General features: G+C 35.5%; 1 protein-coding gene across 2 annotated transcripts in view; it reads left to right on the top strand.

The window, feature by feature from the left end:
• The window catches only part of UBE2V2 (ubiquitin conjugating enzyme E2 V2), a 66,604-nt gene that overhangs the window by 22,500 nt on the left and 27,695 nt on the right, over nucleotides 1–16,409 (top strand). The window contains exon 1 of one of the 2 annotated variants that reach the window (XM_031946426.1): nucleotides 1,534–1,694. The exons of the other annotated variant lie outside the window; for it this stretch is intronic. The gene's annotated coding sequence lies outside the window, so the exon portion shown is untranslated. Of the gene's footprint in view, nucleotides 1–1,533; nucleotides 1,695–16,409 lie in introns of those variants that run through there. 2 annotated transcript variants of the gene reach the window in all.

The following is a 16,409-nucleotide window of genomic DNA, read 5'->3' as shown; positions in this document are numbered from 1 at the left end:
CAGACAATTAATTTCTTGAGGCAAGATGTGAACTCAAGTCTTCCTGATTTCAAGATTAGGATGATATCCTATGTGCCATGCTGCTTCATATAGGCTTATATCATTATTATTTATTATATTTTTTCTCTCTTAAAAATCTGTGTTGTAGAATATGCAAAAGTGATTTTTTGATATTTGTGATAGTTTTGACTTTTAGGTCAATTAAAAAAAACATATAAAAAACATACATCCTACCTCAAGAACTTTAAAAGGTTTCAAATACTATTTGTCTTAAAATTATGTCTCTTTTTAAATTTTAATATAGTGCATTTTACACTAAGGAAGAAATCTTTTATTAATTTTGTTAATAGAATGCTTGAAGGGAGTAGATAAAAGAGATTAGGAAAAATTATTCTTCAGGATAATTTGGGAATACTACAAATTGTAAACAGAAAAGGCATGCCAAATTTTCAAAAGTTTTTTTTTTTTTTGGGGGGGGGTTCATTTGGATTTTCTAAATAGAGATGTTTAAGGTAAGATTAGATAATGAATTGTCCCTGGCAGATTGGTACTGAAAACAGAATACAAAATTTTTGTTTCTCAGCAGTTACTGTATATCTAGTTTCCCAGGTTTTACTTACCTTAATTTTTCAAAATTTTATATTTTCCAATGTTTCCCAGTTATCATAATCATTATTTCTCATGACACAGTAATATTTCATTACACTCACAAACCACAACTGGTTTGGCTGTTCTCCAATTGATGGGTATCTACTTTATTGGCAGTTCTTTGTTACCATGTAAAATGTGTTACTAATAAATATTCTAGTATTTATGGATTCTTTTTTTGTCATTGGTCTACTTGGGGTACATAGCTAGCAGAGAAATCTTTGGATTAAAAGGATATACATAATTTTATCACCATATGCTTTTACATAATTCCACATTGATATCCTTAAATGGATAGACTAATTTACAGTACTTATCATTGCCTATCATTCTATAACGTCTCAGACATTGGCTATTCCTCTCATATCATCTTTACCAATTTGCTAGATGTCTAGTGAAACCAAACATCTGGTTCACTTCATGTTTTAATTTGCATTTCTTTTATTATTATCGGTTAAAGTATTCTCGTGACTTAGGAATTTGCAGTTCTTTTGGGAACTTTTTTCTCTTTGATCATTAACATCTATTAGGGAATGATTTTTAGTCATATATACCTAGTTGCCTTTTTATCTTTGATATTAAATTTTTATTAGAGATGTTTGCTATGAAAATTTTTTCCAGCAGTTGTTTCCCTTCTTATCCTTGTTGCGTTATATGTTAAAATATATATATATAAATGCAAAACACAGTATTGCATTTTAAAACTTAATTCAATATGTAGCCCACAGGGATCTTTAGGTGTGGATTTTAGTGACCCCAGTTTCTACTTGAGTTTGATGCTTCTGTTCCACACTATATACTGCCTCTCAAAAAATAGTCTATCTTCTGGGACATACTCTTTTTTTTTTTTCCCCACAAAAAGATCTAGATAAGCAAGATGACAAAATAAATAGAGAAGAGAAGGAAAAGGTGAGAAGTGCCTCGAAGTTATGTTAAACATGATATTAAACATCATATATCAAGAGAAGAGCCCATGTTATATAGCAAGCAGCTAGCAACAGGATGAACAGAGAACTCTCGAGATCCCTGCTCCAGCAAAGTTAAGGGTAGGAGCAATTTTCCATTCACCTTATGTTTATTTCTTCCATTGTTAAATAAAAGCTATTAACTATGTATGCCATACAGATTGAACTAATACTTAAGGGAAATGTGAAAGGACTTAAGAAGGAAAATATTTCTGTACTGTCCCAAGTTATTAGAAAAAATGAAGCATTCTTGGAAAGAGTGGAATAAAATGCTTCAAACAGAAAGTGAAGAAGGCAGAAGGGAATCCAAATGAGTGTCAGGAGAATGGAGTGGTACAAAAACATTAGAAGGAAAGTAGAAAAACCCTTGGTTACGGCCAAGTAATAAATTTCTGTGGAGAAGGGAATTTGTGATGAGAATACATGGGTTTTTCGAGGACAAAGATAAGCTATCCAGTATAGTTTAAAAAGAAATGAATGTTAATTCCCTGTTGTAGAATATCAAAGCAGTTGTAGAAATAAACATTAGGAAAATTTGCTGTTTTCCTAGGGTGTATTTAGGAAATGATTGAAAGTATACCAAAACTTGTCAAAGTAAAAACTGCTACTGTTAGATTTTCTCACTTGTCTGGAGCACAGACTACACGTTGTGGATTTTAGCCCTTTAATTCCTGGAACTGTTGTCCTGGGGCTTTGACTTCCTGAGTTGTGACTTCTTCACGTGGTCTACTGTTTCTGACATCTCCCAGGCATACTCTTCATTTTTCTCCCTGTGCCTTGGCCATCTTCACTCTTCTTATTTCCATTTCTGGAACTATGATAAAATCAATTTCGTTACTGCTCTCCGAGTATCATTTCTCTAGTAAAAGTGCTTCTTCCTGGCTACTATTTTCCTTTGTTTATTGGCTTCTTCATTATAATATAGCTTCCTTGAGGATCAAGACTGCCTTTATATTTATATTTCTAATACTTGGCAAATAATAAATGATCAATATTTTTTTCATTCATTCATTATACATATTAATGATTTTGGGTGAGAAGGTAAATATACTTTTGGGAGGAATCTAGAAAACATTGCTTTCATGAAAGCCTGGCTAGGTAGCTATTTAGAATGATAATTGTAATAACTTTTATATAGCTTTTACTGTTACCCGGCACTAGTAAATTATTATTTCAGTTGATCCTCAAAACAGCCCTCAGAGGAGGTGGGTGCTAGGAAAATTTGCTGTTTTCTTAGGGTGTATTCAGGAAATGACTCAAAGTCATTGTCAAATTAAACTGTTATATTACCTGACCATCTTCTCATGTGTCTTGAGTTTCTCCTTGAAAAACCCTATTTTACAGATGAGGACATTGCTGAGGTAAACAGGTGACTTGCCCAGGATCACACAGCTAGTAAGTTTCAGGGGCTGAATTTGAACTTTTGCCTTCTTGACTTTAGACCCAGTACTCTGTCCCCTGCACCATCTACTTGCCCTTGGAGGAGATAGGTGCCTTGGTCAGCAAGCATTTATTAAATGCCTACTATATGACAGTCACTGCTGTGAGCTGGGGATGCAAAGAAAAAAAATTGTCCTATCTCTCAAGGAGTTCAGTTTGTTGACAAGGAGACAACATGCAAACAATTGCATATAAGTTCAAGATATACAAAATCAATTGGGGATGGTGCATTTGGCATATGACTAGTTGATTAAAAAGTTAGGGTCTGAGGAAAATATTTGGATTTCTAGATTGTTGTTTGTGATTTAAGAAGATGAGCTTTTGGCTAACAATGGAGATATCTTGAGAGAGTTGGTAAAATATATATTTTCCTGGACATTTGTGTTCCACTAAACAGGACTTTAGAATGAAAATAGAGAAGGAAGTGGGGGGAAAAAAAACCACACCACCAAAATGTGTCATCATGCTTCCAGCAAGCCTATTTCTAAAAGGATCAATAAAAGTACTTTTGGTTTCAGATCTCTATGTAAAAGTGTGCAGAAAATGAATAAGGTGAAGTATAATGCTTAAAATAGAGTTTTCCTAAGTATCACCTCAATTATTTTAAGACCACTTTCTAAATATGGAACCTTAGGAATTATCTCTTCCTATCCCTTCATATTACAGATGACGCTAAGGCCCAGAAATTTTAACCAAGCCAATACCTTTATATGTGTATGTGTATATGTATGTATGTATGTGAATTTCTAAACTTTTAAGGCAAAATGTATTATCTTTCCATATTTCTTATGTGATTTTAATTGTAGTACTATTTAATTGTCCTTATTTTAGAATTATCTAATGAATAATAACTATTTAGGCTGCTCCCAATCTTTATATATATATATATATATATATATATTTTATTATAATACAGTATATTGTATTTAATAACAAATATAATAGGCACAAAGAAAATATTAATTACAATAGTTCCAGTTTTTTCAGGTCATTATAAAGATTAGCAAATATAAAGTGCTTTCCAATCCTTAAAAGTGCTATATAATGGTATTATTATTATTATTTTTAAATTTATTATAATAACTTTTTATTGACAGAACTTATGCCAGGGTAATTTTTTTACATTATCCCTTGCACTCACTTCTGTTCTGATTTTTCCCCTCCTTCCCTTCACCCTCTCCCCTAGATGGCAAGCAGTCCTATATATGTTGAATATGTTGTAGTATATCCTAGATACAATATATGTGTGCAGAACCAAACAGTTTTCTCGTTGCACAGGGAGAATTGGATTCGGAAGGTAAAAATAACCTGGGAAGAAAAACAAAAATGCAAACAGTTTACATTCATTTCCCAGTGTTTTTTCTTTGGATGTAGCTGCTTCTGTCCATCATTGATCAATTGAAACTGAATTTGGTCTCTTTGTCAAAGAAATCCACTTCCATCAGAGTACATCTTCATACACTATCGTTGTTGACATATATAATTATCTCTTGGTTCTGCTCATTTCACTTAGCATCAGTTCATGTAAGTCTCTCCAAGCCTCTCTGTATTCATCCTGCTGGTCATTTCTTACAGATGCTCCCAATCTTTGTACAGATAGCTCTTTAACTGTTTTTGATCATCAATGATAATAAAGTGAATGAATGAAAAAAACATTTATTTATTGTATGTTATATAATGTGCTATTTTAGCAATTGATCAACTAAGGCCAATGTCGAAAGTAAACGGCTAGATGAAATGTTAAGTACACCTTGATGCATGGAGGAGACAATTGTTCATCTCATATGTCTGTTTTTATCATAAAGGTGAACTATTTTTCATCTGAGAAGATGGATAGGGTGTAAACATAGTTAAGAATTTGAAACTCAAGATTGAAGGGATGGTAAAAAAAAGCACTCATGTCCTCAGTAAGTTCACTTTGCTGTGCATGCACAGATGTTACATGCCAGTAAAAAGAAAAATGGTTGCACCTCTCCTTGGTCATCTTAGAAAAATTAAAAATGGAAGAGGTGTTACAGGACAGGTTTTAGGTTTGGGGGGGGGGGGTCTTCTGATTTTCTGAAAAAAGTGAATTCCTCAGATTATAAATCAGTGAATTTGACTTTCATTCCTGGAAAAATTCTATATTACTTTATTAAATGAATGATTGTTATTATTTAATAAAAGAAATTATTGTGGACTTAATAGTCAAGGGGAATTCAACAAAAACAGGTGGTGCTAGACTAATCTCATTTCCCATTTTGACAGATGTTAGACTGGTAGATAAACCAGGGGAATCCCAAAGACTTATATACCCAGATTTTGTCAAAGCATTTCAATTTCTCATGATATTCTTGTGGGCAAAACAAATGTTGGTTAAGTGGTGATGTATAAGTGGTGGCTGATTTTCTGTCATCCAACTGGTTCAAAATCAATTGCATTAATATTAGTATGAGAGAGATGTGCTTAGATGACTTGATTGTGAGCAGAGCAATCTGGGATTTTCAGTGGTCTCATATCCTTGATGAATCATCAGTGTGAAGTGGTATCTGCAAAAAGTAATATGAAATTAGGTTATTAAAATGATCTAGTATCTAGGTTGAGGGAGGTAATAGTCAATTCTGTTCTGTCCTGCATTTTGGGGAATTATGTTCAGTCCTTGGGACCACATTTTATTTGATATTTGATATGAAGTTACTTTAGTTTTCATTGATAAGTATTCAGATATATAAACAAAAGTATTACATTTCTTCTGTTATTAGTTGTTAACCTCATATATACATCTTTCAGATAGTGGTTAATTGATAAATAACAAATATATCTTGCATGCTTATTTTTCTTTTCTCTTTTTCTTGAAAACTTGATTTTATCAGTGGAAATTAAAGATTTTATTTATCTACCACTATTTTATTTCATATTTATTTATTTGATGCCAAAGATAACCATATGAGTTTACCCTTTTTTGTTAATTCCCTATCATTGTGGATCTAGTTTTTTCCTCCCTCCCTTCCTCTCTTCCTTCTTTCTTTTCACCCCTATTAATTACCATCTTCGAAAACAGATAGCTCTTACTTCATGTAAATTTGCATTATATAAATTTGACTTTACATAGAGTTCTGAAAGAAATCTGCATTCTAAAGAAATTATAAAAATTCCTTAACACAAAGTAGACATTGTACAATAAAGTGCTGTAAGATGTTTTGTGTAAATGGTGATGGGAAGCTAAGATTCATTTCATTTGGAAATAAAAATAATTAGAAAATATGAAGGACAAAGATTGTTGTCGATAACATGTGAACTTAGTCTTGTGGTATTGACTGAACACTTGTAAGTGAAGGATGCTGCCAGATAAAGGAGAAGCAAAAGAGAGCCCTTGCACAAAATTGACTTTCTGTGGGAATGAAGAGATGGAGAAACCACCGACTATGTGGATAGAAGACCAGACTCAGAAGACACTTCCTTCAAGCTTGATGACAATTCAAGCCAAGACTTAAAACTTGTTCTTGTGCATTTTCAGAAAATCCTAGAGCTTAGAAACAGAAAGGATTTGGCAAAAACAACACACTACTGTGCATTTTTTTTTTTTTTTTTTTGGGATAATCCTACCATTCTTGTATATTAGTTTATATACTATATTCCCAAAATTGAAAAAAATTTTAATGATAATGGCATTCCTTTCAAGATTCTATTTATCTTGGGTAATATTAGCTGAGTGATGCACCCCCCCTTAGGGTAATTTTAATGAAAATGTAAAAGTCCCTTTCCCCTAACATTATCTCATTATTACAACTTTTGTAGCTTTGGTTGCAGATAAGAACTTGACATTGAGAGATTAATGGGAGTCCTACAATATTTACCTTGCATTCTGGAATATTGCTAGGGCATAGGAAGATGTAATAGAAATGTGTGAAGTTTGAAAAAAAATATGCCCACATTTCTTTCCAATTGACTTGGGTTTGACAAAGATGAAATAACAGAGGAAATGAGTAAAATTAGCACAAGAATTGGAAGTAGAAGTAGATGAGAATGGTGTGAAGGTTTTGAATCATGGAGAACTCTTGATTGAAAAGCTGAACTACTAGCTGCAAAAATTTCAGAAGAAGAAAGGGAAGCTTTATAACAGATCAGCAGAAGCATTTCATCATTTGAGTGACTTTTTTCTCCCTTGTATTGAAAAGTTGAATCCAAATACTTAAGGATTTTTAAGTTCAAAGATTGGTTGAGAATAATATACTTTATGTCCTCAGATATATGAGGGAAAAAAAGAGAGCTACTGTCTGAACATCCCTCAATATCTTCATCAAAAAAAAAGTTGTAAGAATAATGGCATATGGGATACAGAAGCACTGAATTCTCTCTCCTCTCCCCCTCCCCCCAATATATTGATATTGTGGTTTCAGAATTTTCCCTTTGCGGTCCACCAAATGTTGAGAAGAAGGGATTAAACCCCAAAAGTATATTGGGATTTAGGGCCAGTGTTGTGAGTAATCTCAAGAATTTGTAAATTTAGCCCATCTCCGAATTGAAAAATAAAGATTATTTAAACCACTGACTGACACTCATGGATTTAAAGTTCTATTAAGGAATTTTAGCAGTTAACAAGGGGAATACCTCATAAGAAGGGGAAAGATATAACAAGTAAGCAGGCTAAATTCCTAATAGGAGTTGGGAGAGGAGGGAATTATGCCATTGAGTGGCAAGCCTACCCTAACATATTAACCATTGTTATTTTTAGTGATTGGCCTAAAGGGAAGATGTATGTAACAAGGAGAAAGATTCCAGAAGGCAGACAAAAGCTCCTAGGGAATTTGCTACCATAAGAGGGGAAGTGTTCCTAATGAACTCACCATTATGGTGCTTTAGTAAGCAGGCTAAAAGAAGTTAATAATAAGGGATTAGAGTGCTGGTAGGATTTTTTAATAGGAGAGAAATAACTTTGGGGGTTAATATCATAATTTGGCCTTCTGATGGATGATTTTGTTTTTGCTTGGAATTCAACCAGGAACCTCTAACTGCTGGAAAAGTCCCCTTGAAGATAACAAAAGGTCTAATTAAGATCAAAAGGTTGAGGTAATCTGTGCTCTTCCCTGTTTGCCTTAGGGAATAGCCGATAAAATTTTGGCTCTCTTCCCCCTTAATTCACTTCTTGTTACAAGGAACCAAGGACTAACAAGACTGGGGTCTTTTTGTTGGGGTCTTATTCACAGCCAACTATCAGTGGTCCAAGCTAGATGCTGTGGGTGGTGAAAGGACAACATGCCAATTTTACAATACTTGGATCTGCATTATTCTTGGCTTTGATTTTATAATTGTTTATTATCGTGGGACAATCTTTAATATGCCTGCATTTTAGTATAATATATGTTTTGTGTAACAATATTATTTTGTTACATGCCTTTGTTATATAGACTAAGTGGGAGATTGGGGGCAAATGTGCATCCGTAAAAATGGCTATCCCTAGATAGATTTATTAAATAGGAAATCATTAATAGAAGGAAGGTACTGGATTTAAGAGGGGATGGGAGTCGGGAAGAGAATAGAGAAGGTAGAATTCGAGGTGGAACTTATAGGAAGACAGGAAAGTCCATAACTGAATGGAGGAAGGAGTGTTGCAGGCATGGGGGGACGTAACAAAAAAACTGTCCAGAGCTGAGAAATTGTGTCTTGTTCATGGAACAGCAATGTCACTAGATTGAAGAGTTATGTATTGGGGTGGGGGGAGAGTAAGGTATAAGAAAACTGGAAAGACAGGAGGGGTAGTTATAAAAGACTTTGAGATCCAAATTGAAAGCCATTAGAGTTTATTGAGCAAGAAAGAGGAATGAGAGGCAGGGCCCAGCTTCAAGGTATCAATCAAAAGACAGATGGGGCATGATAGCAGCTGAGGTTACACCCAGAGAGCCTTTAGAAATTCAGGACTCTGATGTCATCAACCAACAGAAAAGCAATCAGGATTACAGTTGGGGAGAATACAGGCCTTTTAACCCAACATGGCAGTGTCCAGTGCACACAGCTCCAATGTGAATTGCCAGATGAGATGAGAAATCCCAAAAGTGGCAAATAGAAGGGAATTAGATAGGTTAACTGAATCAGGAATCAGAGTCCTCTTCCACCAACTCCCATTATCTTTTTTGGAAGCCCTGTCATTACAGACCAACAGATTGGCATCTGGCAGCCAGTGTTTTCCACAGATCTACAGCGTTGTTAAGGTCCAGGGGCCTCGGGGCCATTATCTCATCATTCCCATCTCAAGCAGTCCAGATCTAGATTCATTTGGGACAAAGGGATGAAGGTCTCATCTTTCTGGAGCTGCTTCAGGCTGATAAGGGACATGAAGCTGATTCTGCCCAGTGGGGGTCCAGACTGAGGAGGGGATACAAGTGACTTATAGGTGGTATCAGCAGTGTCTGGTGCTGAATGTCAGAATCAGGTCTCAGATTTCAGGTTGAACAAGTAATTGGGATTTCATGGCTTATAATTGGAAGAAACAACTCTCACAAGTGGATTAAAAATGCAAGGACCACAAATATGAGCAAAAGAAAAAGAATAAACAAAAGTGGAATTAATATGGAGGTTACTAGGGACATGAACCCCACTCAGAGGAAGGAGGGGGGGGAGGGATGAGGCTGTTATGAATGTCTTCTATACAATCAGCTTTTCCTAGGATAAATACCAAAGAATGTTTTCCCCAAATTCCTACTTTTGTTTCCTCAGAAGGAGTTAGGGGCAAGGAGAATGAGCTTAGGAGCTTCCTCAATTAGAAAGGGCTGCGGCAGCTAGCTCTCAGGCAGGAGGGTCACCCTAAAGAAACCAAGTTTCTTTGAGAAGTAAACAAAAGATCTAGGATACAGTTCCAGAGACTCCTAGGACCTGGTCCCTGCCTTTCATCAATGTACAGTGTAAAAGGTTTTAGGTAGGGCTAAGATCCAGGGAAGAGTTTAGTTTTCAGGGTCCTAAAAACGGTGGCCTGATCAGGGCATACTAAGATTGTCTGCTTCCTCTCCAGTGAGCAAAAGGGAAAGTGGGAGGTAGCCCCAAATACTTAGGGGCAAAGTGGGCCTTCAGACAAAGAAACTCTTGTCTCAGGAAGCAAGTTGCTTCAAACTTGTATTATGCTTATCTTCCACTAACTACTTGCTCTGATTACAGAAATTTGCTACAAGAAGAAAAAACAGGGACATGATTATAATATAATTAGTCAAAACTGATTCTTCAGGACCTCAGTTTGAGAGTACATACATGACAGGATAAAGCATCCTTAGTTCTGACAATAGTCATGCAGTTTCTACCTCATAGCCAGACTCAGGAATAATCAGGTGGGAAGCAAAGAAACAACTGGGAAACTGAGTCAGAAGGATCCCACTTTAAGCAGAGGCTACAGTTGTCTTTCTAGCTCTTGCCCAGATAAGCTATACACTTGTCAGTCATCTCTCTGAATAACTTATTGCATATTTCCTTCAGGTGGTAGATCACTGGCTTGATGTGATATCAGTCAGGCAATTATCCAAATTTGAAACTTAAAACAATATTAATACAGTCCTAAGAGATTTCATCTCACTGGTGAGTTTCACTAATCAGGGGCTTCAAGATCTATATAAAAACAAACAAGACATCTAACAAACAATTGTGCAAAACTTATTGAATGAACCTGCAAAAACACAGAAAAGACTAGTGCAGGGGTATCAGGTTAAAATTCTGCTCTAGGTACTTCAGGAAATCTATAGATATTTGTTATATTCATTAAATGAGACCATTATGCACTTAAATAAATATTAAATAATTTGCTGAAGACAGATGGAGACCTTGGTAGAAATAATAATTTTCAGAGAACTTGCAGTCCTAACAAACCTCCTAAAAGTTTCTTGTATTACTAAGCCGTGGAATTTTTGATACAGCATCAAAGACTTTGCCTTAAAGCAGCCATAAACTTAAAAACTAAAAACACATTGTTATTAATGCCGTGTTTCTTTAAACAATAAAAGCAATTAATGTTAAAGTAATTTCATTTAACCAGCAAATGTGTGTGGGGTGTTCCAGTAAGTGGAATAAGTGGAATTTGTTCTCTCACATTTAAGAAGCATCCACACCTGTGTGTGTGTGTGTGTGTGTGTGTGTGTGTGTGTGTGTGTGTGTGTGTGGTGTTTGTGGGTGTTGAATTAAATCTTTATCTTTCTGTAGGGTTGCCTACAGCTCTTTCCTTTTGCCTTGCCCTATTCCACGAGGTATCTCAACTAACTTCACTATGCTTCCCAACTCCACTTCTTTTTATAGCTAACTCTTTTGGCCTGCCAGCTAAGGATATGCTCCAACTTCATGGGGTATCTCCTTTTCTCTGGTAATTGGCAAGTTCCAGTAGGAGCTTGCCCCTTTTCATCTTTTAGCAAAGATTATGGCCAATTCTAATTCCTTACATGACCGAACCTTAACTTTGGTGCCTATCATCATCTAGTGTTTACATAACCCATATACCTTAACAATTTTTAGGTTTTAATATTAAGGCAATAAACCCAAATAATTTAATTAGCAATTTCACAATCTTCATAAATGGTAACCAAATAAACATAACAGGCTATCACAAAAATGGTTAGGAATCTCATGTAATTTACAGTTTCCAATTTTAACACCCACACCAATTAAGTTATTTTAAAAGTCAATACTTTACCTTGTGATATTCTAACTAGATGTTCCATTCAAGCTATCAATTGCTTTTTACCAATCGATCTTTTTTGTCCCTTGTTTTTAAAATCACTTTTTTTTTAATCTTAAGATTCACCATATAGCTAATATCCAAATAACTTTGGACCAAATTTCATAAAACTTATACATATGTCCAACAGAGCTGACAAATTTAAAGCATAGATCATAATTTTTACAAATTATCCAATGATTTTAGAAAGTAACATACTTCCTCTAATTAGGGGATACATACATGTGATCCCCTTGAGGTAAGCTACCAATATTTTGTTTTAATAACCTGTTTTGTTTTTTAAAAACTTAAAACCAAATCAAATATAGCTTTAAATTACCAGTAGTAATGTTTAAATATTTGCACACAAATTTCTAAGATCTTGTGGTTAAAGTAAACAAACTCTCAATCTTACCACATACCGTTTAATAGCGAGCATCTCATATAATAGTAAGACTTCTTTTACAATTATGGGAGTCATCATAAAATTTACAATTCATCTTGGTATCTGAGGAGGTGGTTTTAGCCTCAACATTACTGATTGAATCCAATCATTATAAGTCCTCCCTCCCCCCCCCCAAGTCATTGCAAAAGGATTACAATTTATATAAAACTGCTTTTACTATCATATCTCAAATAACAAATTTCACTGAACTGATTGAGCATAGTTAGTTTCTCTTTTTCTCACCCTTTTGTCCACGTATCCCTGCTGTAGTCAGGGAAAGAGAGAAAGGGAAAGAAAAAGAGATTCTCTTTACTCTATGCTCTATGCTTCTCACAGAGGCCTTAATTTAGTTGAATTTGCTTCCAAATTACTTACACACACATGCACAACATACACACACACCCACCATTTATCTCAACATTGGTATTATAAGTTGGTCACATCTAAAAACCAGTATAAAGTCACCAAATATGAAGCAATTAAATCCAATAAAGAAGTTAACACTCATATATAGCATTTGTTTTATGCCAAGCACTTTTGCTATCTTGAAATGACCAATTTCCTAATTCCTCAATTATTGCTCTCAAAAATTAGCTAACTTTTTCTGCAGCCCCCAGCTTGGTTAGAGATGAAGTCTACAGAAAAAAGGCTTTTTTTTTTTTTTTTTTTTAAATAATGAAATCTAGCCCACAGAACATACATGACACAGACATTCTGCACAAAGACACAGACAAAAATTACGTGGAAGAGAACCCTCCTTTCCCCACGCAAAAAAGAAATATCTCATCAAGTGTACCCTCTGTGATATTTTAGATTTTTTTTTTTTTTTTTTTTTTTTTGCTCCAAAGATTTGGTTTAGACTGTTCTTCCTCTCTCCTGGGGAGAGCAGTTCCAATCTCATGGCTTGAGATCCTGTAATACACAGAGCTGACCCCTCAACTCTATCCTCAACCCCTGGAGGGGTCTCCTCCATCCAGCAGTCATCCAGAACTCCCCTGCCTTTGTGCCATTTATCAGGACTACTTTCTGGCTTTCCCCTTCCACCTAAGGACACAGGCAGTGCACTGGGGAGAGAGAGCTGGACTGCTCTTTCCTCTTCCCTCTGGATTGTGAGCACATAAGTTACCTGATTGGCTATTTGTCCTAGGGCTGCTGCTTTTTCTTCAGAGACTTGTCCTCTGTTTGTATTTGAATGCCTCTCTTGAGGCCCATATTTCCCAAGAGAGAGACTGAGGGTCTGATCTCAAGGACAGGTCAGAAAAAACCCAATCTGGAACCTGCCTTGAATCAGCACCCCAGCCAACTCTCTGGGAAGTCACAGATACCGGGCGAGCCCCCTGTAAACTGTGTGGGGACGGATGCTAAGATCCCCTTACCCAGATTGACTGCTCAGAAGCATTTTCAGGTACAAAGAGGAAACATTTATTTGATCCTTACAAAAGAGATTCAAACACGCAAGCTCAGCTGAGCAGATCCAGAGCCCTTTAGCTCCCCTCTCCCAACATGGTGCCATGCCTGAATAGTGAATTTGGTTAAATAGCAAAAGACTTGAGTTCAATGAATGGATTGAAAAGGAAATAACTACTGATCAATGGTCAGCAATGTCGTCTACTTCCTGTGGGTCATGCAACAAGTTTAGAGCTAGGATCTGACCTTTACTGCCCTACAATCCTCTGAGAGAATGGGGATTACATGATGTCCTGCAATTTAGGTCTAGGGTCTGACCTCTACACCATTTCATAGACTTTTTGAGAAATCTTAACCTGGTTTCATTCAGGGGAAAGCTACAGATTTTTTTTTTAAAAGAAGCCTTTTACATCTATTGTTTTGAGTGTTTTACTCTTTTATTTATTTGGCCAATCTTAATTATACTTATTTGTAATATCTTTATAATTATTACTAAAAAGGCTTCAAATTATAATGAAATACAAATATATGCTGATCATTTGGTACAGATCTTGTTAGCATACCTAATTTTATGTGATATATAGATATTATTGTACTCATATCTCACTATAGTTTCATTTTTGGCAATTTAATCAATTTCTATAGTTCCCAGTAGGATCTCATTGCAGAGATGGAGAATTTTAACCTTTTCCTAACTTTTTCTCAAATTTTTACCTTTTCAGAATAAAAATAATAGATTATTGAGTAAAAAGTGTAACCTTCTCTGTTTGTGACAATGTTTGCCTAAATAAAAATATTTGTGATTTCAGTGTTACTGGTGAATGGGATAAACTGAGTGAAGGCCCTCTCATAAGAATGTGGCCTCAGTCTATGGCTTGAGACTTTGCAGTATCAAGTCTCTGAGGTATAGCTAAAAGGTGCAAGTGTTTGATTATCTTAGATAAACATTTCCCTCCAATCTTTCCCCTCTCTCCCCACCTCTTAATTAGCATTTAAGTACTTAAAGGGTAAAGAGTTTGTTATTTACTAGTTTTCTTTTGTTTCTGGTATAGATTAACCCTGACAATGGAAGAAAAAGTCAGGGGAGGACAGGGGCTTCTTCCTTATGTTCTATATAATCCTGTGTTTTGTAGTTTATGCTTTATACTCTTTTATTGACACCTTGTCTGTTGGGAATTGCCCTTTCTCTCCAGAACTGTAATATATCCTTTTTTACTTTTGACCTTGAGAGTTTCTCATTTTAATTTGGGTAAGGGTCACTGCCCCACACACTGGTAATTAGATTTTCAGTCATTCGGTAAATACTTACTGAATGTCAGGGCAGTATATTAGGAACTGGGAATACTTGTACACAAAAATGCATATCAGCCCAAGTCTACAAGTTCTTATTACATGCCTATTATGTGCCAGGCACCATATTAAACTCTGGGGATACAAAGAAAGAAAAATGTAAGTTTCTGCCCTTTAGGAAATCGTTTTCATAATATGGGAGGTAACTATGTACAAACAAGATATCATCAATTTGAGATATTCAACAGAGGGAATAGTCCGAAAAGGGATTTTGTAGAACAGTAATGGGGAAGGCCTGCTGCATAATGCCTAGGAAATTATTTAAGGCTACTGCAGGCAATGATGAGCTGAAAGCTAGGTTACAACAAACTTTTTTTTTTTTTTGCTTTGGCAGTTGGGGTTAAGGGACTTGCCCAGAGTCATACAGTGTTATGTGTTCAGTGTCAGTTCAGAATTGAATTCAGGTACTCCTGACTTCAGAGCTGGTGCTCTATCCACTGCGCCACCTACCTGCCCCACAATATACTTTTTGATAATTTTGTATGGGTCACAAATGATACATCCAAATGACCCTTGGCAGGAGAAAAAAAAAAAAGGTTCTCCACTTATATGAGAAGGTAAGATTTTAGTTGGGACTTGGATTCCATGGAGGAAAGAGAGAAAATTCTATGCATAGAGGATAGCCATTAAAAATCCAGTTGTGAATTGTCAAGGAACACCAGGTAGATCAATGTCACAAGTTACAGAATATAGGAAAGGTGGGGAGTAAAAATGTAAGAAGACTGAAAATGTAGGAAGGAGTCAGTTTATGAAGTGCTTGATAAGGCAAACAGCGTTTTAGTTTTGATCTTGGAGTTGTTGGGAATTATTGGCGTTTAATGAATCCCTATTCATCACATTCAGGCAGACACCAAGCATTTATATGATAAAAAATGGATGACATAATCAGACTTGAACTTTAAGAAGATCAGTTTTATAGCTGACTGGAGGATAAACTGGAATGAGAAAAGATTTGAGGCAGAGAAAGCAACCAGCATGTTATTGCCATCATAAAAGTATGAGATGATGAAGACCTGTTCTTGAGTGATGGCAATGACGGAGGAGAGAAGATAGTATAGATGAGAGGTTTTAAAGGTAAAAATGACTAGTTTTGGCAACAAATTGAGTAAGTTGTGAATCTGGGTGACTGGGAAGAAATGTAGTGGGTGTCCTAGATGGTGGTAGTAGGGAAGTTAGAATTAGGGTAAGGTCTTTGGGTAAAAAATGAATTCTGTTTTGGACATATTCAGTGTAAGTGACTTCCAGAGAATTATCAATATAGAGATCTAATCATTGAAACCATGGAAGCTGATGAAATCACAAGCAAAATGGTATAGAGAGAGGTATGTTCAATTGAAAAGCAGACCCCTGCCTGCTTTATGTTGACAAATTACCATATGTTTGGATTGCATTTTTATTTATTTTGTAAAACATTTTCCTTTTGTATTTTAATCTGATTCTTGCCTGGAGTTTAAGACTACTAATTTGACACCTCTGGTATAGAGGGATA

Source organism: Sarcophilus harrisii, chromosome 1 (genome assembly GCF_902635505.1).
Source record: "Sarcophilus harrisii chromosome 1, mSarHar1.11, whole genome shotgun sequence".
Taxonomy (NCBI): domain Eukaryota; kingdom Metazoa; phylum Chordata; class Mammalia; order Dasyuromorphia; family Dasyuridae; genus Sarcophilus; species Sarcophilus harrisii.
Note: the sequence above shows the minus strand (reverse complement) of the source record. Positions and strands in the feature narration are given on the sequence as shown.